The following is a 27,755-nucleotide window of genomic DNA, read 5'->3' as shown; positions in this document are numbered from 1 at the left end:
TCTTACCTGGCTGGATGATGGATATCCTCCCGACATGTGTTTCCCGGCCTGCTAGCCCCAGGCATGCTAGCCCCTGCCTCCCAATTCTCAAACGGACACCATACGTCTCGGCGTGTTCCGTCTGGAGTCAACCTCTGCTTCTTCCCCAGTTCCTGCTCCTGTCCAGGAGTCGTTCTCTGGAACTAGTCTGGCTTTTGGAGGTCCACGGAGCCTCCAAAAGGCTCCTAAGAGAAGGAGACGCAAGTCCAGACTAGCAGCCCGAGCCCCAAAAGTCATGGTTCCGGCCCCAGTTCTGGCCCCAGCAGCCACGGTTCCGGCCTCAGTCCTGGCCTCAGCAGCCATGGTTCCAGCCCCAGTTCTGGCCCGGCAGCCACGGTTCCGGCCCCAGTTCTGGCCCCGGCAGCCATGGATCCGGCCCCAGTTCTGGCCCCGGCAGCCACGGTTCCGGCCCCAGTTCTGGCCCCGGCAGCCACGGTTCCGGCCCCGGCAGCCATAGTCCCTCTTCTAGTCCCTCCTCTAGTGCCTCCTCTAGTCCCCTCTCGAGTCCCCTCTCAAGTTCCCTCTCGAGTCCCCTCTCAAGTCCTCTCTCGAGCCCTCTCTCGAGTCCCCTCTCGAGTTCCCTCTCAAGTCTCCGGAGTTGTTCAGTCGCCGCCTGCTTCACCCTCGAGCCCGGCCCTCTGAGAGCCGTGGTCTTCGCCTTCGAGCCCGGCCCCCTGAGTGCCGCGGTCTTCGCCCTCGAGCCCGGCCCCCTGAGAGCCGCGGTCTTCGCCCTCGAGCCCGGCCCCCTGAGAGCCGCGGTCTTCGCCCTCGAGCCCGACCCCCTGAGTGCCGCGGTCTTCGCCCTCATGCTCGGCCCCCTGAGTTCGCCCGCTGTGGTCTTCGTCCCTCCATGGACTCTGCCTTTCCCCTGGGCCGTCCGCCCGAGACTCCCACCATGGACTCTGCCTTGCCCCCAGGCCGTCCTCCCGAGACCCCCACCTAGGACTTTGCCTTGCCCCCGGGCCGTCCGCCCGAGTCCCCCTTCTCTGCTTCTGCCTTGCCCCCGGGCCGTCTGCCCGAGATCCCTTCCGGGCCCTCCACTGGGGGGGGGGGGGGGGGGGGGGGGGGGTGTTCTGTCACGATTCTCATGTTATGTCACGTTTTTAGTTTTGTATGTTTGGGTTTATTTTGCTGTTCGGTTCTCCCTGTCTCCCTTGTGTATTGTCTGGTCCCTCTCTCTGTGTTTTTCCTCCCTGTCGTTAGTTACCCTGGTGTGTCTGATTGTGTTCACTAGTTGCTCTTGTGTTTCTCCTCCCCTGCCCGGCTGTTTCTCGTCTCGTGATTACCCCTCCCTGTATTTAGTCTTGTCTCTTCCTTTGTTCAGTGTTGGTTCGTCTTTTGTTGGTGACTGAGTTCACCGGTGAGTGTTCTGTTTTGTCTGAGTTATTTTCATTATCCTTGAAATAAAGGTTAATCAGAGTTATCTTAATTTGGGTCCTGCTTCCTTCACTCAACCGTAACACACACACACACACCTTCTCATTCAATGGTTTTTGTTTATTTTAATTTGTTTCTACTTTGTAGATTAATACTGAAGACATCAAAACTATAAAAGAAAACACATGGAATTATCTAGGTAACAAAAAAGTGCTAAAAAAATAAATCAAGAATATGATTTATATTTTAGATTATTCAAAGTAGACCCCTTTTGCCTTGATGACAGCTTTGCTCACTCTTGGCTTCTCTCAGTCAGCTTCATGAGGTGGACACCGGGAATGGTTTTCAATTAACACATGAGCCTTGTCAAGAGTCAATGTGTGGAATGACTTGCCTTCTTAATGTGGTTGAGACCATCAGTTGTGTTGTGCAGAGGTAGGGTTATTGCACAGTGGAGAGCCCTATGTGACTGTTGTAATCCATATTATGGCAAGAACGACCAAACTCAAAGAGAAACGACCGTCCATCATCACTTTAAAGTGGACCTATATTTGAAACATATATTGTAGGGCCATACCTATATAAAGTATATAAATAGTTGGTTTTTTTCAAAATACCAAACAGATCCTGCATTTTAGCCATGCCTCATTTCGCTCTATTTGCTCTTTCCAGGGGGCTGATTCTGTGAGCTGCAACTGACCACGCCCCCCTGCAGGAGAGGGGAGTTGGCAGTTACTTTGGCATTAGGGCAGGGATATCTAGATACTTTCCAAGGTTTGACATAATGAATTGTGCTACTTTTAAAGCAAGCAACGATGTTTTCAAATCTGTAATCAAAAAGCTCCTCAAAAACACTAACTAAGCAGTTCCTGCCGTTGCTACGTTAGTTCAAACAGTAACAACGGACTATTTTTCTTAGCGGATGCATGTCAATTTAAATCAATACATACAACTTTTTTAAATCAATAAAATCATTTTCTAAATCCATAAAAGCATTTCAATTAATATCGGGAGTCATGTCGTTACTTTGTTGAGAATGTGGCCATGTAATAAGCGGGATAATGTGCAGCGATGCGGTCATTATTATGGGGAAAAGAACACTGACAGGCTGATCAGGAGCCCGACGCAAAGCGGAGGGATCTAGATCGGCTTGAAGGTGTTATTTCGCGTCGCTGGACATTATCCCTTACATATGATTATATAGAGTCATTATTAATTTGTTTTAAAGCAGGAGGCGCAAAAGATTGCCTCGGAGAGGGAGAAAAAGAGCCACAGCGGAGAATAAACAGAAGGGCAAGCATTGCAACCATGCAAGGGAAGTCTTCTTCGCTGCTTTTGTGGCAGACTATAGCGCCACTTACAGGCATGGCATATGTACTACAGCTTCTCCAGCGCTTTCGAGCAGCAATGGCCGGCCGTGGCCCAACCTCTCATTCCCCTGATAGGTGGAGAATTGACCAATAGCCGTAGCACCATGGTCCTGACGCCAGGACAGTGTACAAATCTGGATCAGTCTGTATCAGATCCGTTGCAGCCCCTTTTTTAGAGATTTGGGTATGGAGGAAAATAGAGAGGGTTGTGTTTTCGGACACTTGGTGAGTTCCCTGGAACACCGGGGACACATTCATGTATAAAAGACATACAAAAGTGCATTTTGCATGATAGGTCCCCTTTAAAAAATGAAGGCCAGTCGATCCGGAACATTTCAAGAACTTTGAATGTATCCTCAAGTGTGGTCGCAAAAACTATCGAACGCTATGATGAAACTGGCTCTCATGAGGACCCGCCCGGGAAAGGAAGAGCAAGAGTTACTTCTGCCGCAGAGGATAAATACATCAGAGTTACCAGCCTCAGAAACCGCAAATTAAAGCCCCTCAGATTAGAGCACACATAAATGATCACAGAGCTCGACAAGCAGACAATCTTAACATCCACTGTTCAGAGGAGAATGCGTGAATCAGGCCTTCATGGTCCAATTGCTGCAAAGATCCACTACTGAGGATGAACAACAAGAAGAAGATAATTGCATTTGCTGGTTTCACTGTTGGTGATTTATTCAGAATTCAATGCACCCTTAACCAGCATGGCTACCAAAGATGCTTCCTGATTTCTTACAGCCTGAGTCGAGGCTAATCCTGTTGCTGTGGTCGTGTGTCCTGGATCCTCTATCCTGAGTACTGGATCTGAGTCCTGGACTTCGAGTAGTGGCTGAACCTGTCTCTGCGGTCCTGCCTGACTCTCACCATACTACTTCCCTGATGGCTCCCACAAGATTGCTGACATCCTCGTGGATTCATCTTCTTATTATAGACATGCATTTCCAAACATTTGGTCTACCTATGTTGTAAATGTATTATCTTTTCGATTTACACACGGCATCTATTGCACGTCTGTCCATCCTGGGAGAAGGATCCCGCCTCTAATTTTTTAACACTTTTTTGTTTACTAGATAATTCCATATATGTTCTTTTATAGTTTTGATGTCTTCAGTATTAATCTACAAAGTAGAAACAATTTAAATAAAAAACTTCAAATGAGAAGATGTGTTCAAACTTTTGACTGCGTCTAATACTAGTGTATATCTCTCAAAATATATATTCTGTATATATATTAGTGTTGTCACGGTACCAACATTTTGGTTTCGATACCAAGTCAAGAATTGCGATTCCGATTATTTTTCTTTTATTATTTTCATCCATCCATCCCATCCATCTTCTCCCGCTTATCCGTGGTCGGGTCGCGGGGGTAGCAGTTCCAGCAGAGAGCCCCAAACTTTCTTTTCCCTGGCGACATCAACCAGCTCTGACTGGGGGATCCCAAGGCGCTCCCAGGCCAGCGAAGAGATATAATCCCTCCACCTGGTCCTAGGTCTACCCCTTGGTCTCTTCCCAGCTGGACGTGCCTGGAACACCTCCCTAGGGAGGCGCCCAGGTGGCATCCTAACTAGGTGCCCGAACCACCTCAACTGGCTCCTTTCGACGCGAAGGAGGAGCGGCTCAACTCCGAGTCCCTCCCTGATGACCGAACTTCTCACCTTATCCCTAAGGGAGACACCAGCCACCCTGCGGAGAAAACCCATCTCGGCCGCTTGTATCCGCGATCTCGTTCTTTCGGTCATGACCCATCCTTCATGACCATAGGTGAGGGTAGGAACGAAAATGGCCCGGAAGACCGAGAGCTTTGCCTTCTGGCTCAGCTCCCTTTTCGTCACAACGGTGCGGTAAAGCGACTGCAGTACCGCTCCCGCTGCTCCGATTCTCCGGCCCATCTCACGCTCCATTGTTCCCTCACTCGAGAACAAGACCCCGAGATACTTGAACTCCTTCACTTGGGGTAAGGACTCATTCCCTACCTGGAGTGGACAGTCCATCGGTTTCCTGCTGAGAACCATGGCCTCAGATTTGGAGGTGCTGATCCTCATCCCAGCCGCTTCACACTCGGTTGCGAACCGATCCAGTGAGTGCTGAAGGTCGCAGACCGATGAAGCCATTAGAACCACATCATCTGCAAAAAGCAGTGGTGCAATCCTTAGTCCACCGAACTGCAGACCCCCTCCCCCATGACTACGCCTCGAAATCCGATCCATGTATATTACAAACAGGATTGGTGACAAAGCGCAGCCCTGGCGGAGGCCAACCCTCACCGGAAATGGGTCCGACTTACTGCCGAGGACCCGGACACAGCTCTCGCTTTGGGAGTACAGAGATTGGATGGCCCTGAGTAGAGACCCCCTCACCCCATACTCCCGCAGCACCTCCCACAGTAACTCCCTGGGAACTCGGTCATACGCCTTCTCCAAGTCTACAAAACACATGTAGACCGGATAAGCGTACTCCCAGGCCCCCTCCAGGATCCTTGCGAGAGTAAAAAGCTGATCCGTCGTTCCACGACCAGGACGGAATCCGCATTGTTCCTCCTCAATCTGAGGTTCGACAATCGGCCTGACCCTCCTTTCGAGTACCTTAGAGTAAACTTTCCCGGGGAGGCTGAGTAGTGTGATGCCTCTGTAATTGGCACACACCCTCTGATCCCCCTTTTTAAATAGGGGAACCACCACCCCGGTCTGCCACTCCTTCGGTACTGTTTCCGACTTCCACGCAACGTTGATGAGACGTGTCAACCATGACAGTCCCTCAACACCCAGAGCCTTCAGCATTTCCGGGCGGATCTCATCCACCCCCGGGGCTTTGCCACTGTGGAGTTGTTTGACGACCTCAGTGACCTCCCCCCGGGAGATTGGTGTTGATCCCCCGTCATACTCCAGCTCTGCCTCTAACATAGAGGGCGGAGTTGTCGGGTTCAGGAGTTCCTCAAAGTGTTCCTTCCAACGCCCTAACACTCCATCAGTTGAGGTCAACAACGTCCCATCCTTACTGTACACAGCTTGGATGGTTCCCTGCTTCCCCCTCCTGAGGTGTCGGACAGTTTTCCAGAACAACTTTGGTGCCGCCCGAAAGTCCTTCTCCATGTCTTCTCCGAACTTCTCCCACACCCGCTGCTTTGCCTCGGCCACGGATGAGGCTGCTGCCCTTCGGGCCTGTCGGTACCTTGCAACTGCCTCGGGAGTCCCCCGGGATAACAAATCCCTGAAGGCCTCCTTCTTCAGTCGGACGGCTTCCCTGACCACCGGTGTCCACCAGGAGGTTCGAGGGTTACCGCCCCTTGAGGCACCTAGGACCTTGAGACCACAGCTCCCCGCCGCGGCTTCGGCAATAGAGGCTTTGAACACCGACCACTCTGGTTCAATGTCCCCAACCTCCACAGGAATGCCCGAAAAGCTCCGCCGGAGGTGTGAGTTGAAGGCCTCCTGAACTTGGGCCTCCTCCAGACGTTCCCAGTTCACCCGAACTACACGTTTGGGCTTACCAGGTCTATCCAGAGGCTTCCCCCGCCACTCGACCCAACTCACCACCAGATGGTGATCAGTTGACAACTCCGCCCCTCTCTTTACCCGAGTGTCCAAAACATACGGCCTCAGGTCCGATGATACGATAACGAAATCGATCATGGACCTTCTGCCTAGGGTGCTCTGGTACCACGTACACTTCTGAGCATCCTTATGTTCGAACATGGTGTTTGTTATGGCCAATCCATGACTAGCACAGAAGTCCAGTAACAAACCACCACTCCGGTTCAGATCAGGGGGGCCGTTCCTCCCAATCACGCCCCTCCAAGTGTCTCCATCATTGCCCACATGTGCGTTGAAGTCTCCCAGCAAGATTAAAGAGTCCCCTTCAGGAGCCCCATACAGGACTCTTTCCAGGGTCTCCAAGAAGGCCGTATACTCTGAACTGCTGTTGGGTGCATAAGCACACACAACAGTCAGAGTTTTCCCCCCCATAACCCGCAGGCGTAGGGAGGCGACCCTCTCGTCCACTGGGGTAAACTCCAACAAAGAAGCACCTAACCGGGGACTTGTGAGTATCCCCACACCCGCCCGGCGCCTCACACCTTGAGCAACTCCGGAGAAGAATAGAGTCCAACCCCTATCCAGAAGTAAGGTTCCAGAGCCGACGCTGTGCGTAGAGGTGAGCCCAACCAGATCCAACTGGTAACGCTCCACCTCCCGCACAAGCTCCGGCTCCTTCCCCCCCAGAGAGGTGACGTTCCACGTCCCCAAAGCCAGCTTCTGTCGCCCGGGTCTGGTCCGTCGAGACCCTCCGCTTTCACTGCCACCCTTCTGGCAGCGCACCCGACCCCATTGATGTTTCCCGTAGGTGGTGGGCCCGCGGGACGGAGAAGCGGAGGTGTTGCCCACGTTGCCTTTTCGGGCTGGGCCCGGCCGGGCTCCGTGGCAAGCCCGGCCACCAGACGCTCGCCGACGAGTCCTCCTTCTGGGCCTGGCTCCAGAAGGGGACCCCGGGCTTCCTCCGGGCCGGGTATCCTCACTTTTTGTATCGTCTTTCATGAGGTCTTTTGAACCAATCTTAGTCTGGCCCCTTGCCTGAGACCAATTTGCCATGGGAAACCCTACCAGGAACACAAGGTTCCAGACAACACAGCCCCCAGGTTCATCAGGGCACACAAACCTCTCTACCACGGTAAGGTGCTGGTTCTTCAGAGAGGTCAATACATGATCAATACAATTGTAGTTTATCTGTTAAGTGTTTTCTTACAACATGGTCTCTTCTTTATACTTGAGTTCATGTGATTTATTTGATAGTTAACTTTATATTTTCATGTAATAGTACAGTAATATAAATAATTATTGACAAAATGTACATTGCAGATGTTAGCCACATTGGTAAGTTAGCTAAAAAGATAGCCATATTAGACAGTTATCATTGCCATTAATTGCCTCGTCAAACTACGAAAACGTTCGTTTGTCACAAAATAAATTACACTTGTTTGACTTAGATGTGAGGGCATGGGCTTGAGCATGATGTAATTATGTTATCTATCACATTCACTAACCTGTCTGTCTTTAAATTCTTTAAACAGCTCTGGATGCCGGTCGGCGAGGTGTTTAGCCAAGTTTGATGTGTTGGCTCCCTTGGTTTGCAGGGATCTAAAACATGTCTTACAGACAGGCCTCGTGGTGTCCGTAGGCTTGCCCTCACTGTCAGAGATATAGCTAAAATACTTCCAAATTTAGCTTCTGGCGTCTTTTTTGACAACAAGCCGAGGCTCAGCGGCAGTTGCACTCCCACTTGCAGCCATGCTTCTCGTTTTCTCACATGCTGCTCTGGCAGCTAGCGCGTGCATGAGAGAGGGGAGGCAGTTAGAGCGTGCTTGAGAGGGGAGGGACTGCAGGCACGGCTGCAGTGCAGGGAGTGGAAGCAGAGCGCCGAACACACACAGCTCTTATTAAAACTGCGCTTTCTCACCGGAGTACTTTTCCCCGTCATTCTTAAAGTACCGATACTAATGAAACTGAGGAATCGTAACGTTTTTAACGGCAGGGTATCGCGGTACCTTTCAAGTATCGGTACACCGTGCAACACTAATATATATATATATACACAGAATATATTATAAATACATGTGGGCAATAATTAATTGATGAGATTTCAGTGCATGACATTAAGGATTCTGGGAGATGGCCCTGTGGGCCATCTAAGCTAATTTACAGATGGCCCTGAGCCCAATAGAGATTGCCCTGAAAAATGCGCGTGGACGAAATGACGCACGAAGGGTTTGGGGGGCCTCCCCCTAGAACATTTAGATTTTTGCAGATCTTAGATGCTGTCTGGTGCATTCTCTAGACTGAATTATAAGATGAACCACCACAATATTATATTGTACAATTTCAATTTTATTCTTCATTTCACTTGTTTGTTTGTTCTTGTTTGTGTTTGCTCGCCTGCATGCCGTGCATAGCTATAAGAAATACTTAAGCCTGTTGCCTTGACATTTTGAGTTGTCCTAACTTTTTTTTCTTTTACAATGTGTTTACTTTATTATTGAACATATTTATTCATTGATTTTTTTATGAAATATTCTCCCACAATTTGAATGAATGCAAAGCAGGGACGTGCACAGGTACGGGCTAATGTTGCCTGGGCAACGGCCCGTTTTCCCTTTTTGGCTGACCTGCCCCTCTGGAGAGAGCGAGAGTTTTCTTTTTCTTTCTGTTGTGGTCGAATCAACATGATAAGCCCACAATTAGTATTGTAGTGTCTCGCTGCGGGAAACACACCAGCTTCATTCTTCTTCTCCTTCTTCTTACATGTAATTGCCCGCAAAATGTTGAATGAAGAACTCGTTTCAGTGTGAACCATAGACTGTATAAAGCAGGGGTGGGGAACCTGCGGCCCCCGAGACAATTTGGTACGGCCCTCGAGGTAATTTATGTACACACGCAAAAAAGAAAAAAATTAAAGAAATCTAGACCGCAAAAAACGTGTCATCACGTGGTATATGTCTCGTCTGAGGGGGGTGTAGTTCTGACGGAGAGCACCAGAACGCCGCTCCGGCACTTCCAACAATTGCAGTACCCATAAGGAGCCGTACACATGCCGCAGTTTTTGCATGGCTGTGTCTTTAGTTGAAAACCCAGTGGCGATCTGTTCATCTGACATACTGATCATACAGACAGTCAATAACTTTGTTGTTATTAGCATCTGGTTAGCTACCTATGCTAACGAATATAAGAAGCTTTTTCTCCAACCAGTGAGGTAAAGGCACATCTTTATATGATCATTATAGTTATAAAAAAATAAGAGAATAAAGTAAACAGGTATACAATACTATATGACAGTAAAAAAAAGTTGTTATTAATAAACAAGAATACAGTTTGAAAGGGGAGTGATTTGTAAAATATCCATAAAGAAAAATAAATCTGCTTCCAGTTCTGTTTCATATGGATGTTGAGAGATGTATCCATAGATCTCCTAATTTTGCTCTCAAAGTGCAGCAGATTGATGCTTTTAACTTCAACATTTAAAAAATAATCTTCCCGGGGGAGCATGCCCCCCGGGCCCCCCTAGAGGAGGTTAGGTCCCTCCCCCCCACTTAAATCATGTTCACATGGATAGGAAACTAAATATATTTGCACACATCTTGTGTCCATATCTTTATATCTTTCTGTTTGGGTGGTCATGCCACAACCGTGCATGCATACGCGAGTCATGGTGAAATATCTGGATTAAGAGGTTGCTTTTTCTTTGCACAGCATGAAAGAAAGGCGAAATGAATGGGCTGTGATTTTAGTATTTTTAAGCAGAGGTCAATAATTTGTACGGCCCTCTGAGGATATTGGAAAAATTGAAATGGCCCTTGAGAGGAAAAAGGTTCCCCACCCCTGGTATAAAGGGTGTGAACTCATTCCACAGTATGACCACAAAAGTGTTTTAAACCAGCTAGGCCTACGTTTTTATTATTTATGTTCTATATCGCTAAGTGTGTGATTACACATGTTACGTATTATATATATAATATTTATTATACACTACTGTATTGGTGCCGGTGCGTTAAGACCACCTCTAGTGTCGGATTTTGGAAAATGGATTTTGAGTTTTCTCATGGCAGGGACTTTACTTCCTCTTGACACCTTCGGTTATTTACAAAAAAAACACCTACATATACTTGTTATTGTGCTTCTATCTTTATGTGTCTTTTCATCTGCTCCGTAAACTCCTATTAAACATCCATGGTAAACTCCCTCAACGCGCCGCTCGCTCTCTTTTATTGATCGCCCTCTCTCAGGAGAACCCTTCACTGTCCCGCTTCATTGTAGGATTTCTGCCATGTCTCTACTTTAAATTTGACCATCTCTGTTATTAAGTTATGGAATACTAAATAAATAAGTCCATTAGATACCTTACCGTTACTGTGCTCATAAAGAATGATAAGAATAAGAATAATGCGTATTGAACTGGTTTAATTAATTAGTGAGTTTATTTAAGGTAATTATAGAAGCCCTATGTTATCAGTATGTCTGCACAGCAGTTATAATGGTCAAACTACATTGAATTGTCCCCATTGTGTCTTTAATAGTTACTAATATTAGATATTTTAATGAGATATGGACCGCAAAACAAAAAATGGTCCTGGTTTTCATTTTAAAAATCAAGTCACTGAATGCAAGTAGTTGCCTTAGTTTATTTTGTTATGAGATGATGATGTGAATTACTGTTCAATTAGTTAATGTAATAATCGTTTTGGTCTTATTTTTTTTTTTCGGGGGGAGGCCCTTTTTCCAGTTTAGAGTAATAGCACCTCCAAATGTCACGTCCCTGATCCAAAGTGTTATTTTTATTTGCTTTCTACACATTTAAAAAGAAAAAGGTGAATAAAGAAGCACATTACAACTACATTATCAATTCATGTCACATTTAATCAACTATTGCCTACATGAATGGTTAATATTTAAATCTGTACATTAAATGGCATATCATTCAATGTATTTATTTTTATAAATATATTTATTTTGGTAGGTTTGCTCTTCCGTAATAATTATAATTATTATAATACAGTACATTTGTCTAATAATAGTTTTACTTAAATAAGATATTAATGCAATACTTTAACTTGTAATGGAGTATTTTCACAGTGTGGTGTTAGTACTTTTAATTCCGGATCTACTCCCTGCAGCAAGTGCTGATAAAGGGTATAACGTGTTATTAATGTGATAATAAAGTGTTACTGAAGAGTTTAAAGTGTTAATGAAGAGTAAAGGGAACAGACCTGCTCTGTGTATCCGAAGCTCAGGCTGTAAAACAGCGTCCAGTAGTTTCTGGAGTCTCTCGTTCTCCTCTTTGGAAAGAGACAGCTCCTCCTCGAGCTCTGCTATCGTTTTTTCAAACAGAGCAAATATCTCTTCAGCAGCAGCAGCAGTGAGTCCCTGCTTCTTCAACGACAGCAGCATTTGGACTTTACTCATGTTTACTAGATCACCTTTTCCTGCTAACTCCGTTAAACAAACCGTTTCTCTCTCCATCAAACTCTCAATCTGACTAGTGTTGCTAACGTGTTTCAAGCTAGCATGCTAAGCTAGCTCCTATAGTCCGAGGTAAACGCTCCAGAAAAAAGACCACAGAGTCCATTCGGAGGTTTATCCAGACACACGGATGATGGATCAGTAGTGCTGGAGCTCACACACACTTTCTCAGGGACACAGAGAGAGAGAACCGTAGCGACGAGACGCCTCCTTGATTCGGGTTAGAAAGATATTCTTCTTATTCTCTTTTTTAATGGCGGATCGCAAACAGCTTTTAGTTGCATACCGCCACCTACTGTACATGAGTGTGTATTATCATGTCATTCTATCTTTAATAAAACAAAATAACGACAAATAAGAAACCATTAAATAAATAAAACAAAACAATCATCCATGATCTATTCTAACCAAATGTTAAATAATTGTTCCGACCCCAGTTTCCCTCAGAAAGGTAAACAGTACCTTTCTGGTAGCTCTTCCTCCCTCTCCTTCTGTTCCCAGAATACCAAACACATTCCACTCCCTCTCTCCCTCTATAACTTTATCCTTTAGTTTTCCTCTTTCAGCTTTATAGATCTCACAATGTAATAAGACCACTGAGACAAATGTAACATTTGTGATATTGGGCTATATAAATAAACATTGATTGATTGATTAATAAGATATGTTCTACATCTTCTTTTACTCCACAGTTCCCACACTTGTCACTGTTACTTTCCCCCATGATATACAGCGTACCATTCAATGCTGTGTGATTTAGTCTGAGTCTAGCACCTATCATGATTTCCTCCCTTCGGTTTCTTTCTTTATAAATATTAATATTGATTGTCTTTTGAACTTTATGATACTCTTTGCCTTTCTGGTCTTTCTCCCACCTTTTCTGCCAGATCTCCATCCCTTTTTTCTTAATTGCTGCTTTTCCTTCTCCTTTTCCAAGTTGAACTGGTAATGTTATTTCCTTTTGTAGTGCACTTTTGGCTAATTTATCAGCACACTCGTTCCCTTTCACCCCCTCATGTGCAGGCACCCAGCAGAACTGAAGATCTATAATATCTATATATATAATATCTATCCTCTGTGAAGTCTTAACAGGCTATGATTAAGTTCTACGAGAATGTCTTCTCTGAAAGTTGTTGTTGTATGTATTTTGTATGTAAGTATGCTTTTTAATATGGACAATGAATCTGTGCATATCACCACCCTATCTGGTCTGACCTCTTCAACCCACTGTAATCCTATTATTACTGCCAGCATTTCTGCTGTGTACACTGATAATTGATCAGACGCTCTTTTTGAGATTGACACCAGAGAGAGAAATGGCCAACACGTTCTCACTCCCAACCCGTCACATGTTGACGGTCGGTCAGGGCCGCTCCCTGTCACTCTATTACGCACAGGGTACCCCTTGAGAGTCAGTTTTCAACGGACAGGTCGTCCCGTAGACCTTCATAGACCTCCCATAGTGTTGATAATAGACGCCATGATAACGCTCCCCGGCAAATGCTTTACCCCGACGGTCGGTTGTTATTGTCAATATTAATATAATGATTATTTATTTTTTAATAGTCACACGATTTCGTCGATTTTCTTGTTGCCCCAGCTGGTCGACACCTCTTTTAGCAGAAACAAAGGCTACATTAATGGCAACGCAATAATTTACAAACTCTTCAACTACAACCCTAATTATATTTAAAAACATTTTAGAAGGCCTCACGAAATACTTTAATGTAAATTAAAATGTAAATGTGAAGGGATGTGTGTAATGTGGTGATTGACATTATTCACCCACGGATCTATGGGTTGAGGTATTGTTCCGCACGGACATTTTAGTTAACCGGACTTCCTGTTGATGTGAAATCCGAAAATATTTTTAGAAAATAACACTTTATTCCGAGTTTGCTTGCTTTTCTCTTTGAAAGTCATCACATAACGGCATTGTAATACATGGTTCGGCTGCATCAAATATTACATATCTGCTGTAGTTCGCTATGTATAGCCCTGATGAGAAGACTTCTAGACAAACAGGAAGAACTGCCGCCGAAACTGAATATGTGGCGTGGATCATAAATATATCAATTAAACAAAATCTTCAATTTCTCTTCACAATATAAGTCTCCTTGCAGTATCAATACTAATTCGGCTGACTTTATATTTGATCCAATCAGTATATTGGTATATTTACACCATAATGGTGCACAGCTGATAGAAAGGGACACCTGGTGGTTAAAGCATGTTATTGAAATGTATTATTTTTATTATTAGATATTAATAGGAGACACAGACAGACAAACTAATAAGGCTTTATTTAAACATTAAATAATACTTTAGGTTAAAGGTGGGGTAGGTAAGTTTGAGAAACCGTCTCGAGATACACTTTTTGTTATATTCCATGGAATGCTCTTAACATCCCGATAGCAATGAATATCTGAAGTGCTTTGACAAAAAATCCATAAATAAATGTCATCTGTGGAAGCCGTAGTACTGTAAAAAGCACGACCAATCATCTGAGCCGGCCTGGCTAAAGTAACTGGATGGCCTACCTGCCTGTCAGCCTTCCATCGGGGCACACACTTATCTCGTGCCCTCATTGGTCATGTGCACGTTCGTGTGTGTTGGAGGAGGGGATCTGTAAGGAAGTGGCAGATTTGTTCCGGCTGTGTATTTTCAAATTCTAGCACACTCGAGCTGGTTTCTCAAATTACCTACCCCACCTTTAAGGTCTTATTTTGAATAAGAAAAAAGCTTTGGGGGTATACATATTAAGCCTGACAAAGTACTAATATATTGCTCTCCTGCATTGTAAACTACTGTATGTTTAAGCACTTATTTTAACTGATATTATACATATGTATTATACTCTTATAAGATGTATGTAGATAGTATAAGAAATGTGCAGAATACGACAGTTTAATGGTGGAGGTACACACATATTGATAGATGTCTTGTAAATACTGTTGAGGAACCTGCGACCCAAGTTTTTCATCTCCGACCTTGTCAGGTATTGGACATTCAATAAATAAAGAACACTGAATTATTAAATATAAAGCACAGAATTTGTGTGACTATACTAAATGATTTACAAATAAACACCACTGCATATTTACAACTGTTACACATGCTGATGTAACGCACATGTTTCAAACTTGGGATCAATAAAGTATATCTTATTTTTAGATGATCGATGGCTACTGCCATATTTGCAAAATGTGCCTCTGAACCTTGACAAGTGCATGTTTCAGGCTTATCAATTAACAACAGGAGGGGTCACAGACATAAGCTGTGATGTGGGTATATTAATGCTGCCCATTATGGGCACAAGCAATTTTCACCCATTTATTAATTATATGTTTTAAATTTGAGTGTTTCCTATCCCCTAAACCTCCAGGGATGTACATAGTTTAATACTGGCAACTTCTTATTATGGGAAATACGAAAACGTCTTTTAAAACTACAATTCCCAGTAGAGACGTGCCATAGAGCATGTTGCAAAAACACACAATAGCCAGCGTGTGTAATTCTGGGGACGGGGTGGACCCGTTCAAATCCAGTTTTGCACAGTCTGCCGTGGTTCCATCCCATTTCAAAGTGCTGTTCGACGCTCGGCGTAACCCTCGGCGCACACTCAAACATCCAATCACAGAGCTTGAGGACTATCACAGGGTTTGTCAAGCGAAGCGGAGAGAATACTTACTTCCGGGTGTAAAATTCTCTAAAGCAACTACTATGAGCTGCTCCGACCCTCGGTCCTGACGGACTCCAACTTGTGTTTATTAATCAAACAAATAAATAAACACAAGGATAATGATGTGTTATTGTTGAGTAAATAACAGTGTGTGGTTTAGAAAATAATACAAAATTAGAAGGAAAAAACGATGAAACAATACAGATTTCAGTATTCTGAGCCCCTACTCTCCCCATAACTGATGGCAACAAAAGTCCTACGTTATTCAATTAAAATAAAGAAGTAAAAAAAATAAGTGTAGCTTGATATTGAGTAAGAAAAAGGTTGATAAACGCTGTGAGAATGGATCTGCGGAGAGCATTTCGCCGCGATCCCAACTCGTCTATTACCAACGTTCAGGATGCTCTAGTCAATGGGACGCCCTGCCCGTTGAAAACCGACTCTCAAGGGGTACCCTGCGCGTAATATGGTGACGGGAAGGGGCCCTGACCGACCGTCAACATGTGACGGGTTGGGAGTGAGAACGTGTTGAAATGGCAGTACAGAGCTGCAGGGATATGACCTTAAAAATATAAATAGAACATATCTATAAATGCTGAGACACCAGTCCTAAACATATCATTTCTGGAGACAATGCTTTAGTTACAGTTACAGTGGAACAGCCTAAAAAACACCCAACTGCACTGAAGTCACAGCAAGACGAAAAGACAGAAAAATACTTTGCTGCTATCTCCATCTCTCCTATAACCAAAAATACTGAAGAACACCATTTCTAAACATCTTCTTAAATGTACAATATAGTCCCTTTGAAAAGGTTTTCTCACAGTGAATAAATAAATCATGTTAAGACATGAAATGACATTAATGAAAGGATGGAGTGACAGTGGAAAAGGGGGAAAGGAAGAGACTATACATTCATTATCTCTTTTAGAAATTGATTGCCATAATCAAGCAAATGTTGTTACAAAAAAGTGAGTAAATTGTTTAAAAAGATACCGCTTTTTCTGAGGACAGAACCCAATAAAATGGATATTTAAAATGGCAAATTATTTCCAAAAGGATTACGTGGAGCAGTCACAGATAATACTGTAGCACAAATGTACGCTGTCTTTTATTTTTAAGAATAGCATTTAGATACTTAACTTCACATTTCTGCTACACTGACTGCTGTATGATTGTTCATATTGCTGTTTTGTCCTTTACAAATAAACACATAATTTCTATAGCCAGGGTTACATTTACACGTAAGGTATTTCATTTGGCTTTCACTGACGAGGATAAATGATATATTTTCTGATTGGATAGAAATGAAAGGATGAATCTGCACAGACATGATGGACAACCTGATGTGATTGGATGATTATGGTGACATATAAGAGCCTTTATCTTTATCCAACCAGAGTTGGACCCATGTACACTGAATACAGATGTTTGTTCCCAAAATAACCCAGAAATATGTGACTATTTGTTGATGAACTTAGCAATATTACGTTGTACCAGTTGTTGGCCTTTTTGGAAGTTTGAAGCACAAGCCAAAACGGCTTTTCCTTTCTTTATCAATATCAACAAAAAGTCATCCGGACATAATCCGGACATTTTTACCCCGGGCTCTTCCCCTTAAGAAAACAAAACAAAATGAACTCAACATTAGAGAATCTTCTATATTTGAACCACCAAACGAAGTGAACATTTGCCACTGGTATAAATATCAAAGGGTCCTTTCTGAAAAAACATAAATAAAGTGATGTTATTGTTTCATAGTTACATTCATGTGTACATGACTTGTGATGCCAGAAAACAGGAAGGACAGATGAAGGTCAGGAGAGTCTTACCCATCCGGTGAAGGACTCCAGGACGGAGGGCAGGGCGAGGGCATAGTCCTGCAGCTGGAAAAGCTCCTACGGCTCGCAGTCCACCTGGAACCGGTTGGAGTCGTTGTTGAACTCCACCGGGCAGACGAAGTAACGCCAGCTGGACATCACGTAGGAGAGCTGGGGGAGAACAAGCTTCAAACACTATCACAGCTTCTTTCTTGTTAATTTACAACTGAGGCTTTCTTACTAACAATAACAGTGCAGAACATGGATTGACTGGATCGTGCTGTTCATCCTATGTAATCTATATATAAAGAAAAAGGTCTAAATATGTAAGATAATGCTGTGAAACAATCTCAATAATTGGCAGCAAAAATGGGGGGGGGGGGGGGGGGGGGGGAGACAGTTCACATGCGCCGTGTTATGCATGGCTGCTGCACCTCACGGGAGCGTGCACAGCGTAAAGCCAAAACTCACAGACATTTCAATGATTTGTACGGAACGGTTAGCTTTGGAAACGGTAAAATTTCCTTTTTGGAGGGCATGCATAACACCGGCGCCTCGCTGCGGGGAAACGTTGGCGCTGTTCCGAGTTTGTTCTTATCTGTCAAAATGACAGACTGCTTTCAGATTTGTCCGTCATTGTTAAAAAAAATCCGTCATAGATGGAAAATATTCGGTTAACGCCACCTCTGATTAAGACACTAAGACACTGAGACTAGCTGGTCCATTGTAAAGGTCAGTCCACCTTAAATGAGCAGTGGGTGATCAGCAGGTGAAAGGCAGGACACAGGAACTTGGTCCTGAGGAGATGTAACGATTATTAAACAAGAAATAGTCGAGTCAAGGGGTCAAAGAAATGAACATTTGTGATTGTTATCGAATTGGTTGCAAGTGGGTGAAATCAGGCTTAGGGAGTAACGTATTACATGTAACGGCATTAGGTCATCAGGATACAAAATAGACAAATGTATTCCCTTACAGTTACAGAAGCAAAAACAATCAGATAACAGGTACATTTATGTAAAACAAGGCTCATTAACAGGATAGCAATGATACAAAACATTTAGAAATAAAGAACAATACATCAAATAATCCTATATCTCTATATGGAAACTTGGAGCCCTCAATCCAAAATAAAATGGTTCATCAACAGTCAGTGGTTAACGTTTAAATCAGAAAATCAGTATGACAAAAACATTAAACATATTGTCCACTTATGTTCATTTACGTCTTATATGAATGTTGTGCGACAATGTTAAAGGTCTCATGTCATGCTTTTCCGGTTATTACCCGTCCCCTTGTGTGTTATGAAGGTTTTTATGCATGTAAATGGTCTACAGTCAAAAACCATCAAAGTACACCCTGTAGCGAGTAAAACTCTAACACAGAAAAGACCTGTCTATGCTGCCCCAGAACGTCTCTTGGAGATTTCTCATTGTCCATTGTTTGCTTCCTGGGTTCTGTAACGTGTGAATACCCAAATCAACAACAAATGACCGGATTGGCCCAAATGGAGCAATCCGCGGAGCATCTCACACACCGCAGAGAAATGCTCTCCGCAGACCCATTCTCACAGCGTTATAAACAGGGGTGCAAATAACTGGTACGCAGGTGCGGCAATAATCTGAAATGCGTACCGTCACTTGTGTCACTAAGCGCATTTGCGTACCGAGGTACTTGTGAAGCTTTTCCAGAAGGCGGATAAATTCGGTCTCTGTGTGCACAGACAGGGCTGCTGTTAACGTCGGTCTGTACAACGAAATTGTGCCAAAAATACGCCAACCTGCTGCGGAGGGAGACTCACCCCCTTCACTGGAGAACTGTGCTAAAACAGCTGATCACAACGTTCACGCTCTGTGGTCACGAAGTACTCCACTAGCACCCCCCCCAACCCCATCGACTTTCCTGTGAAGTACTCCACTTGCACCACCCGTTAACGTTCGCGATACAGAGGGCTTCATCTAATAACTTTGAGTGGATCCAGAAGTTGAAGTACCAAACACTGACTCCAGGTACTCATCTGAGTATACCTCACTGAAAAAGTTATGTGCACCCCTGGTTATAAACCTTTTTCTTACTCAATATCAAGCCACACTTATTGTTTTCACTTCGGCTGTGAGGGTTTGTGTGTGCTCAGGATGAGTTTCGCTATTTCTCTGTGTGTCGACGACCCGGAAGCCTGTCCGCTCCTCGCAGCAACGAGCCTCGCAACGTCCCGACCAATCAGAGCACACTGGGCTCACAGGGAGGGGGGGGCAGGAGCTCCAACAAGCCGTTTAGGACAGAGAGTGAATACACATACTATACAGAGATGCTGTATGAGAAACCAATGTGTGTTTTGAAAATTGCACAATTTAAATGTATTCTAGTAGACATCAGGAATGGAAATATGATCAGTAGAAATGGCCATGACATGGTCCCTTTAATCCAGTTAGACAGATTTTTCTCATGTGTGAACTGTCATAAGACTTATTCATTGTCCTCTCCATTAGCTTCTGTTTCCATGTGTTCAGCTGAGCTGCTGATTGGAGGCGCTGCCTCTCCATTATCCTCAGTTTGAATTTCATTCAGCTGTGAGGACTGACGACCAACACACTTGTGTCTTTTGAAATCACTATGCCATTTAAATCTTTTGTCACAAACATTGCAGCTGTATATTTCCTCTCCTGTGTGGACTCTCATGTGTGCCTTTAAATGTTCACTCCGTGAAAAAGCTTTGCTACAGACTGAGCATTTGAATGGTTTCTCTCCTGTGTGGATTTGCAAGTGTTGTTTTAAATGTTCACTCAATGCAAACGATTTGGTACAAACTAAGCAGCTAAAGGGTTTCTCTCCTGTGTGGATCCTCATGTGTGTCTTTAAATTGATATTCTGTGAAAAAGCTTTCTTACAGACTGAGCAGCTAAATGGTTTCTCTCCTGTGTGGACTCTCATGTGTTCCTTTAAATGTATATTCCGTGAAAAAGCTTTCTTACAGACTGAGCAGCTAAATGGTTTCTCTCCTGTGTGGATTCTCATGTGTTCCTTTAAATGTCCACTCTGTGAAAAATATTTCTTACAAACTGAGCAGCCAAATTGTTTCTTTACAGCACTATGGCTTGAATCACTGACAGATTCTTTTCCATTCTTTAGTGATTGTGAGCCTGACGCAGGTTCTCTGGTCTCCTTCCAATCAGCACTGTCTTCAGTGTCAGGTTCAGAAGAGTCTCCAGTGTCAGGTTCAGAAGAGTCTCCAGTGTCAGGTTCAGAAGAGTCTCCAGTGTCAGGTTCAGAAGAGTCTCCAGTGTCAGGTTCAGAAGAGTCTCCAGTGTCAGGTTCAGAAGAGTCTCCAGTGTCAGGTTCAGAAGAGTCTCCAGTGTCGTCCTCAGTCTTTGGTTGTAAACTGCTCTCTGGATCTGAGTTCCTGGCTGGTTCTGGTCCTCGACAGTCATCTCCATCAGCTTCTGTTTCCATGTGTTCAGTTTGTCTTTGATGAGGCTGTGAGGACTGAGGTTTCTCTTTATCATCTTCACTCTTCACAGGGTCAGGAGTGAAAGTGGACTTGGTGATATCAGCCTCCTCCAGCTCCTGAAGCTGCTCTCCCTCCTGACTGATCCTGAGTTCCTCCTGTTCCTGCTTAATGTGTGGGGGGGGATCTGGGTCCTCCTGGTCCAGACTGGTGCTCAACTCCTGCTGGTCAGGGAAAACCTCTTTTATAACCACCACCAGCTCCTGGACGTCTGAAGGTAACAGGAAACAGTCAGAAAAAAACTGTTAAGTGTTAGCATTTAAAAAATCTAATCACTTTCAAATCAATTTGCTGCTATACATGTTCAAAGTTGCGCTTGTATAAATGATTATAGATAAGGGAACCTGCTAAATATTAAAATAGGTGTTTTTTGTACATACAGTACCAGTCAAAAGTTTGGACACACCTTCTCATCCAATGTTTTTTGTTTATTTTAATTTGTTTCTACTTTGTAGATGTATACTGAAGACATCAAAACTATGTAGGAACACATATGGAATTATCTAGTTTAAAAAAAAAAAAGTGTTCAGAATATGATTTTTATTTTTAGATTCTTCAAAGTAGCCCCCTTTTGCCTTGATGACAGCTTTGCACACTCTCGGCTTCTCTCAGTCAGCTTCATGAGGTTGTCACCTGGAATGGTTTTCAATTAACATGTGAGCCTTGTCAAGAGTCAATGTGTAGAATTACTTGACTTCTTAATGTGTTTGAGACCATCAGTTGTGTTTTCTCGTGGTCGTGAGAGGAAGCTGGCGTAGACTGTTCGCCGCTTCTCCGGCTACACCTAGTAGTGTTTTTGTTTGTTTGTCGTTCTTTTGCACAGCTCTAACTGTCGGCCTCTTACTCAGCCGTGTATCTCATACTTCACGTTTTATGTGAACACGTCTTTACACCCAATTCCTCTGATCTTTTACCTGTACGCAGCAGCTGCTATACCAGCTCCTGTAGCTAGCTGTAGCAGCTGCTCCAGGCTAGGTGTTCTTTGCTTTCCTGTCATCTCCGACAGATTGCTCTGTCCTGCCTTCCCTGCGTGCCCCGACTCTGGACTACCCGTCGCCGACTTTCGATCACTCATTGCCGACTCTACCCTGTGCCAACATCACCACTGAGAGCTCGACAAACCCACTGCTGCCCGCCGGTGCGGTTAGCTCCGCTCCATCTCAACAGCTGGGGCTTCGGCTACCCTCCTCAGAACATATCTGGATCACCCGTCCTCACCCGTCTTCACCCGTCTTCACCCGTCTCACCCCCTCGGTGCTGTCCATGCTGAGAGTTCTGTTCCACGACACATTCAAATCCATCCCGGAGTGGCTAGCCGCTTGGTTGGGACCACCCTCTCCCAGTTGGCTCTCAGCTAACATAGCATCGTGCTACCATACCACCGGCTCTATGATGCTGAAATACTCCACCGCACAACTGGTTACTCTCAATAGTTGTATTAGGCAATCTCTACGCTTAGCAGTCATCAACAAGCTTGGGCTGTTACGTAGCAGACCTCAGTACATCCATAGAGGCTCTCGGCGTAGGTTTGTTATCGCTGGGTCGGAGCCTCTCTCCAGCTGGTCCTGCGCGCGCACCGTCCCTGCCTCGCTACGTCATCACAACAAACCTTGCACGTGCATTGGCAATCTGAAGGCCCTGATTTGTGTCGACCGTGTCATTCTGCTCACACCACCAGCATCCAGTAGCAACGCCCCCACATTCATGCTGCTGAATACCTGCTCCCTCAATAATAAAGCACCACTCATTCAGGACATAATCACTGATAGGAAAACAGACTTTGTTTGCCTAACGGAGACCTGGCAAAAAAAAGAAGACTTTTTCACCTTAAACCAAGCCACACCCCCAGGCTATATTTACCTACAGAAGCCCCGCTCCCTGGGTCGGGGTGGTGGGCTGGCTGTTATCCACAGAGCAGAAATCCCGATAAAACAACTAGCTGTGGTAAATACAACCTCTTTTGAGTGTATCGCCTTTTCTCTGGCTGGTTCATCACAGCTACAGGTTGTCCTCATATACCGCCCCCCCAAAGCCTCCGCCATCTTCATGTCTGAGTTCGCTGAGCTGCTCACCTGTGTCTGCTCCAGGTCTCCATCCACATTACTGCTTGGTGACTTTAACATCCATGTCGACTCTAGTACATGCACCTTTGCCTCTGAATTTCTCACACTACTCGACTGCTTCAACATCACACAGCACGTCCAAGGTCCCACCCACACCAAAGGTCACACGCTGGACCTAGTGTGCTCTATAGGCACCCCTCCCTCCCATCTCCAGTGCCTAGACCTAGCTGTTGCGGACCATCTTGCCATACTCTTTACTGTTCCTGTCCCCCTGCCCACTCAGCGTGCAAAACACACCATCACATTCAGAAACACAAAATCACTGAGTGCACCAGCCCTGACCAGCATGATAGCAGCGCACCTAGCCTCCATTCCCCTTACCACCACTGTGGATGGCCTGGTTGCTCGCTACAACTCAGCTCTATCCCTCAGCCTTGACTCTCTAGCCCCCCTCAAAACCCGGACTGTCTCCTTCACCCGTTCGGCCCCTTGGTTCACCACTGAACTCCGCGCCCTGAAGGCTTCTGGTCGTCGGCTAGAGAGACTCAAAACAAGAACTGACCTCGCCGTCCACCGCAAAGCATACCAGGACCATGTAAAGGTCTACAAAGAAGCCCTCTCCCTGGCTAGGTCTTCCTACTACTCCACCCTCATTGGCATCCAACAATCCCAACCGAGAATGCTGTTCTCAACCATAAACCGGCTTCTCCGCCCCCTTGACCCCCCCCCCCATCCCCCAGGTGCTCTTGATCTCTGCTCGAAGTTTCTGGATTTCTTCCAGGCAAAAGTTGATTCCATCCACCAGCAGCTTCTGGTGCCTGGCCCCCCCCACCTACTTCAACCGCACCCCAGCTACAAGGTATTACTCGTCCACCTAGGTGTTGCCTCTCCACCTTCTCCCCAGTGGATGTCATCCAAATTACCAAGCTGGTTACTAAGGCCAAGACATCGACCTGCTCTCTTGACCTCATGCCCACAGCCTTGGTCAAGGCAGCTCTATCCACCATCTGCCACATCATTGTTGACATTGTGAACTTGTCCCTGTCTTCTGGCACAGTCCCACCCTGCCTCAAAACTGCCTCAGTCTCTCCAATCCTGAAGAAGCCTGGCTTGGACCCGGAGGACCTCAACAACCACCGACCGATCTCAAACCTCCCATTCGTGAGCAAGATCCTGGAAAGAGCAGTTGCCGCACAACTGCAACACCACATGTCACTGCATGAGCTCTACGAACCCCTCCAGTCTGGCTTCAGACCATATCACAGTACTGAGACTGCCCTCATCAAAATCACAAACGACCTCCTCATCGCATCTGATTCTGGCCTCATCAGCATTCTCATCCTCCTGGACCTCTCAGCAGCCTTCGATACCATATCCCATTCCATCCTCCTCAGCCACCTGTCTGACTACCTTGGCCTCAGTGACACAGCTCTTGCCTGGTTCGAGTCCTACCTGTCTAACAGGAAAAACTTTGTCACCATCAGTGACTGCAGCTCCCCTCCCGCCCCAGTCAACCAAGGTGTACCTCAAGGCTCTGTGCTTGGACCCCTCCTATTCAATATCTACATGCTCCCACTTGGTCAAATCATCCGCCAACATGGTCTCAGCTTTCACTCTTATGCTGATGCCACACAGCTCTATCTCTCCACTAAACTGTCCACTCAGCTCCCCCCTCAACTGCCTACAGGACATAAAAAACTGGATGTCATCAAACCTGCTCAAAATCAACAGCAATAAAAACAGAGCTCATGATTGTGGCTCCCAAGACGCAGCTCCAGAAGGTTGGAGACCTGCTTCTCTCCATTGACGGCTGCTCTATCTCCCCGTCCACTGAAGTCCGCAACCTGGGAGTCATCCTGGACACCACCCTCTCTTTCCAGGTGCATGTCAAAGCTGTCACCAAATCCACCTTCTACCACCTAAAAAACATTGCCAGAATCCGGCCTTCTCTCTCTGATTCTGTGACAGAAACCCTGGTACACGCCTTCATTACATCCCGTCTGGAATATTGCAATGGAGTCCTGTCCGGGGTTCCCATCAAAACCCTGGATAGGCTCCAATTAGGGCTGGGCGATTTTTTCGGTTTTAACGATTAATTTGCATTTTTACTTTCCTACGGTTTGTGAAATGGCTGAACCGAAAAATCGTGAGTTAAAAACATTTCTAGACTCCGCAGATTTGTTTTTGCTTTAAGGGACTCCGTAGTAGCTTACTCTCTCACTTTCCAGAACGCACACAAAACTCAGCCCCATTGCCTGTGACTACCCGATCTGCAGCTCTGTGTACACATATATCACTTAAATTATTCAATACATCCTTTGTACTGAAGTATTCAAGAGTAAATAAAGTAAATAAAGTTTAATATAAATGATTTGCTGTGGCCAATTGTTTTCATTGCATTTACAGACCCGTGTAAATCTCTGATACCACCCAATGAATGCATTGACTTGCTTGTAGAACCACGCTACACAAAACAGATAGCAACACCTATACAAACTATTTTTAAAAAAGGGGCTACTGTATCGGCCTATATAAAGTATATACATTTTTTTTTCTCTTCAAAATACCAAAAATATCTTGCATTTTAGCCATGCCCATTTCGTCGCTCCATTTGCTTTTTCCAGCGCTGTTTTTGCAGGGGGCTGATTATGTGAGCTGCAGCTGACCACGCCCCCCTGCAGGAGAGGGGAGCGTGCTCTGAGATCAGCTGCTGGGCGGTCTGTAGAGGGGGAGGAAAAGAGATCTCCGTCCTCCGTGTTTTATTCTTATAGAAGTAAGAAGAGAAGTAATGGGGCAGAAACCCTCCTTTTTACGCAGCGGTCCAGACATAGACATCAAACGGCGACACATATTCAGTTGGCAGTTACTTTGGCATTAGGGCAGGGATATCTAGATACTTCCCAAGGTCTGACATCATGAAGTGTGCTACTTTTAAAGCAAGCAACGATGTTTTCAAATCTGTAATCAAAAAGCTCCTCAAAAACACTATCGAAGCAGTTCCTGCGGTTGCTACGTTAGTTCAAACAGTAACAACGGACTACTTTTCTTAGCGGATGCATGTCAATTTAAATCAATACATACAACTATTTTTTAAGTCAATAAAATCATTTTCTAAATCCATAAAAGCATTTCAATTAATATTAGGAGTCATGTCGTTACTTTGTTGAGAATGTGGCCATGTGTAATAAGCGGGATAATGTGCACATTGCATAATGTGCCTTCATGCCGATCTAGATCCCTCCGCAAAAAAACAAAAACACGGCTCGTTCGCAGGCGAGAGCCGGCTCCCGTCGTTCACTTAAAAGAGCCGGCTCTTTGAGCCGGCTCGTTCGCGACCCACACATCACTACTGACAGTGTCGTCTACCTCCCAGTCAGAGCAGGACAAAATTGAAGCTGAGCTGTCATCCTATTTGTTGTCGTCTGAGACAGACCCTGATACAGACCCACTGCAGTGGTGGAAGCTACATGAAGCTAACTTCCCAAGACTGAGTAATCTGGCCAAGAAATATCTCTCCATTCCTGCCACCCTTCGGAGAGGGTTTTCAGTACGGGGGGTAACATTGTAACATGCCAAAGAGCATGCCTCAAGCCAGAGGCAGTAGACAGTAGGGATGTGCATCTCCATCACTGAGGCCGATGCGATGCGCATCTCGATACGTTGCCACGATACGATACATTAACGATACATTTGAAACACCAGGCGATGCGATACGATACGATTCACCCCTGTTGCGATACAGTTCGATACGATTTGATTCAACATTATGCGATTTGGTGCGATACGATGCGATTCAACACGATGCAAAAATAATGATACTTCAATTTGGTACGACAGAGGATTTTTGTTTTATTCCTTATATGCAGCAAATCATACATTAACAAAAAAGTGCTTTACATATTTGGTACTGCACATCCCATCATGCCGTTTATTTTTTTACCTTTAAAAGCTCTCCAGAGTACAATTGTATAACACCTCACAGTTAAACAATGTAAGGATGCATTGCTCATGATTAACAATGTGCAAATAACAGCTACCATAGAGCAATGCCCATCCAGCTGCCAGCCTGATGTGCTTAACACTCATTCATAGGCTAACTCACCAGTGAGCAGAAAGCGGTGGGTTCTATATGAACAATAAATAATACAAATAACCTTTCACAAACAGGTATTTCATAACTGCTTACAGTGAGGAATACATTTAAATTATTATTGGCCGTCACAGGCCGTCAAACTAAACACCACTCTCTCTGACAGAACACCTCACTGAGTGATTTAACTCATATGTCTAACTTTGAGGTTTCTCTTTTCAGCCGCAGACCCCATGTCGACTCTTTATGTGCGTCGCTAAGTTCCTCGTACTTTAAATCGGCTCGGCATCGTTAACAATTTGCGAGCGATTTTTCAAGTTGACCGTCTGTAGTATATAGTGCCGCGCACATATACCATCAGGACGTTACTGATGGGGTGCGGCTGCGGAGTGATACTGTGTGTATGCAAGCCCGCATCTAGGACGGATCTATGTATCATGGCTGTAGACCTGTTAAGTAATAAAGATACCTCATACAAAAGTCTACGGATACCTTATTACTCTCCATGACCTACGGTCAACTACATAGCCTAGCATAAAGGACTATTACACCGTCTTTCTTGAACAATCCGAAGTGTTACCAAACGTTTGATTTGTAGGTATTTTTCGGTGCGCTGTGTTTCTCTTTCTCCTCGACTTCCGTGTGTGTTGATAACTGAGACTCTCGGCCTCCGTAGTGGCGAAGCAAATATCAAAGATCGTCTCTGCTGAGCGTTGACAAGATGAGGGGATTTTATATGAATGAATCGGTTTTTTACCGATGCAAAGACGCTACGCAATCGATGCATCGCGAGTTCAA

General features: G+C 45.0%; 1 pseudogene; it reads right to left on the bottom strand.

The window, feature by feature from the left end:
• LOC117534283 overlaps positions 1–27,755 on the bottom strand; it is an 865,641-nt pseudogene that overhangs the window by 804,712 nt on the left and 33,174 nt on the right.

Source organism: Gymnodraco acuticeps, unplaced genomic scaffold, assembly GCF_902827175.1.
Source record: "Gymnodraco acuticeps unplaced genomic scaffold, fGymAcu1.1, whole genome shotgun sequence".
Lineage (NCBI taxonomy): Eukaryota > Metazoa > Chordata > Actinopteri > Perciformes > Bathydraconidae > Gymnodraco > Gymnodraco acuticeps.
The sequence above is the reverse complement of the archived record's forward strand: the minus strand, read 5'-3'. Positions and strand labels throughout refer to the sequence as shown.